The following is a 4,040-nucleotide window of genomic DNA, read 5'->3' on the forward strand; positions in this document are numbered from 1 at the left end:
CAATTACAGGAAAAATAATCTGAGTACAAAATGTCAGGAAAAGTCAAAATAAAGATTTTGATTTGAGAGGAGACAATAAAAGCTGAAGTTCCGGCAACAGAGAACTACAGTAGATAATGTTCAACATTTTAACCATGTTTTCCCGGCTGGTAATCAAATGTCTACAAGTAAGAATCAAATTATTTTAAAGGGGACATATCATGCAAAATCCACTTTTTTGGCTGTTAAATGCATTTATTTGTGTACTTGGGAGTCTCTCGGAGTGCTGAAACATAAAATTTAGCCTCTCCAGGTGCTACAGAGATAAGTTTATATTCTGTTTAGGTCATATTTTTCAAACAGTTTTCTCTATTTTCTATGATGTTTTGGGAATTATTACAACACAGAATTTGCGACAGAACTTCTAAATAAGTTATGGACTTACCAGCTAACCAATTTAGTAGGGATGCACCGATACTGATACCAGTATCGGGTCCGATACCAGCATTTTACAAGTACTCGCACTCGTTCAAAAAGTCCCGATACACTGAACCGATACCTTTTTTGGCGTGGATGTTCACATTTTAAATACAACTTCCAGACTGCCATCGATGTGACGCGTATGCGCTGTTTACAGGATTAAACAACAGGTTGCTATGGTGAATGCTACTTCTTAGCTTGTTGATTGTAAAGTTGTTAATTATCTGACATGCTTGTTTAGTTTGTTTATATTTTAACCATCCTGTGGTCGGATGCTTCAATGAAGCGTGTATTTTATGGAATGAAAGTGACGCACCGTCACATGCCGTTCACTGTTTACAGGAGGAACCGGGTTGCTATGGTGGATTCTATTCTTAGCTTTGTCTGAAGTTGTTACTCAATCAGAACTGGTAAAATAATTCTCTGACATGCTTGTTTAGTTCACTGTTTATGTTTTAACCTCCCTGTGGTCGGATGCTCCGGAGAAGCTTGTATTTTACAAAATGTGAGCGACGTGACACGCTGCTAGTGAAGCTAACACAAGTATCGATCTACTTTAGTTTCGACACAGTCCGACACCACTACTATCAGATGTTTCTATGATTTCGACGTCATCAAGGAGGTGGAAAATTCAAAGAAAAAGATGGAGCAACTGGACTTATGTTCCGTAGCTGAGGACGTGTTGAAGCGATCCAAAAAGTATTGATTCAGAACTTTAGTTTCGACACGGTCCAACACCGTTGCCATCAGATGTTTCTGTGGATTCTCAGTCATCCAGGAGAAGGATGACTGTTCTGTAGCTGAAGACGTGTGATGCTACAAGATTGAAATGCATGACTTGAGGTTAGTATCATTACTTGGATCAATAAGTAAACCCCCACCTCACAGACCGTCTGTCTATGGTGTGACTGTTTATACAAGTGGTTCTCAGTCCTGGCCCTTGAGGACCACTATCCTGCATGTTTTCGATGTTTTCCTGCTTTGGTACACCTGATTTGATTGAAAGGMTTCTGCAGAACTTAAAACCCCGCTGAGGAGCAGGGAATCAACTTAAATCATGCAAGATAATGATCCTTGAGGACMAGGATAAACCACTGGTTTAAACTGAGGTTCATTTTGACCAACATTAGATATGTTTCTAATTTAGTGCCAGATTTTTTTTATTCATTTCATTTAAAACCAAAAAAAAATTCACATACAACAAAATACAAATAAAATAAAATGTAAGGTAGCAGAATGAAGAAAACATCTTATATCTGATATATACTGATATCTGATAATAAAAATAAACAAAAACTTCAACTCCCCAAACAGCAGCTCTTATAAATACAAATTTTACAATTTAATATTTCTTTAGCAAATTAACTTTTATCATTCTTTTAAACAAATTGAGCCAGCATTTGTATAATCACTATCCAGATTATTCCATAAGCTTATTCCTTTGACTGAAGTACTACATCTGTTCTTCAAATTTGTTCAAATTTTAGGTTTTACAAACATCTCTATTACCTTAACATTCCAATAACTAAGTAAGTTATAACCCTTACATTTACATTTAGCCCTGTACTTCTGAAGAGTACTCGTATCGGTACTCGGTATCGATGAGTACCCAATCTGAAGTACTTGTACTTGTACTCGGTTTGAGAAAAACTGGTATCGGTGCATCCCTATCATTTAGTCATCTTCATTCATAGTCATATCTCTGCTATCGAACTAGAATGGACCGCTCTGGAAGCTGGAAGCGGGGCCAGGGTTTGAAGTGTCTCATTTGGATTTTAAGAGACCACGTCAACACTGGTTGATCTGAGAGACGCCTCCGAAAAAAGGGTGAAAGAGGGGCTTGTGGTGTTACAATAATGGGGAACTTAGACCAAAGTATTGCAGTTCAATTTTATATGGACCATAACAGAATGATTTATATGTGAAAAAGAAGGATTTAAAAGCAGGCTATGTCTATTTTAAGACAAAGTTCTTTCTATTCAAAATACTAAAAAATAAATAAATAAATAAAAAACGGTTTGCATAAATACATCAACTTCCTGGCTTTGTGCACAGGATAAAAGCACCTGCAGAGCTTTCATCTTTAAACCAGAATATTCACAGGAGCCAGGGTGAACTTCATTACTAAGCAGAGACAGTATTTTCTTCAGAACAATAACAGAATCAAAGTACAATGCACAAAACTTCGTGTGTGATTTTACCAAGCTATTGAGTAGGAGGCCTACTAGTTACCATGGAGCAAAAAAAAGATACCGGAGGCAATGGTATTGGTACAGTAAAGGTGGCAGCAGCTCCCTCAATGAATCCTATCACATTTCCACCAGGCTCCACCTCTTACAGATCATGCTGCTGCCTTCAAGGGCTTGAACRAACATCAAAGGCAGCTGTGGGATTTTGCATTCCTGTCAAGAGCCTTACAACCTCTGGAGCTTCCCCTCCTCATAAAAAGCCCCGCGCCACACATTGCCATTACCATGTGTCACCGTCTTCTGAGCACAGTAAAGTGAGACACGTGAAGCTTCCTCTGTTCCATTTGGTTAGCAGTCACTCTCTTCTACTCTGCATCTTTCTATCCTCATGATGCACGTTTACCTCCCGTGGGCAAGGGGAGGGGATGTGAATCAGAAGGCAAAGAGGGAGAGCTTGAGATAACAGCACTATGTGCATCAGTGACAGCGTGGCAGGCTGCTCTGCACAAAATATTATTTACAGCTCACGTCGAGGAGAAATTACAGCAACAATCCTCTACAGAAGCTGGAAAAATCAGCTGACCTGGCAACACTTAGAGAGAGGCCAAGAGGAGGGTCAGGCACTATAATTATTATATTGCCTCTACTTCTTCACTGTCGCTATCTATACTGCTCACACAGCGTGTAGGGGATTCAGTCCACTGGTGACAGCTAGTTACTGGTGCACATGTGATTGATAAAATAGGCAATGAAGGTGGTTTAGCATTTATAAACCCTGGCTTTGCAGATATTTTTTACACTTTAAGAAGCCCTTTTGCAAATAGTACATGAGAAGGGCAATGGAAACCAGCAGGTCRCTTTAAAAGGGTGACAGTTAAAAGAATATGAAAAAGAAAAGAAAAAGAAAAAAAATCTAACTTTTAGTGAATAAAATTTGTGGCAAAAAAAGTGTTTAGATCCTAAAGATCAATAAAGGAAAACCAAAAAAAGAGCAATCAGCTCATTGTACATTTGAATTTCCAATAATCATCTCAGCAGCACTGTTGACTATGAAACATTTTGCTTTTAGGACTTGTGTCTGGCACTTTTTTTGGCTCAAATCTGACAAATCACCTCTTAACATTAATGGACTCTCCATTTAAAGTGGGCCTGTTATGCAAAACTCACTTTTTTTCATGTTTTTAAACTTACTTTCTGTACTGCTTAGAGAAGCAGTCCAAACACCAGAAAAATGCACCCAGCTGTTTTTTAGCTGTAATTACATGTATTTTTAGGTATCTGGAAACATGGTATTTCTCAAAGCACGTTATTCTGACGTTACAATAATGGTGCGTTCACACCGAACGCGATTTCAGCGTCAGGAGCAGCAGGTTTACATGCAAAGTCTATGGT

At 38.5% G+C, this 4,040-nt stretch overlaps 1 protein-coding gene across 6 annotated transcripts in view; it reads right to left on the minus strand.

The window, feature by feature from the left end:
• The window catches only part of atp11c (ATPase phospholipid transporting 11C (ATP11C blood group)), a 48,441-nt gene that overhangs the window by 43,097 nt on the left and 1,304 nt on the right, over nucleotides 1-4,040 (minus strand). The gene's annotated exons all lie outside the window — the stretch shown is intronic.

This window comes from Austrofundulus limnaeus, unplaced genomic scaffold (assembly GCF_001266775.1).
Source record: "Austrofundulus limnaeus strain Quisiro unplaced genomic scaffold, Austrofundulus_limnaeus-1.0 Scaffold1, whole genome shotgun sequence".
Taxonomy (NCBI): domain Eukaryota; kingdom Metazoa; phylum Chordata; class Actinopteri; order Cyprinodontiformes; family Rivulidae; genus Austrofundulus; species Austrofundulus limnaeus.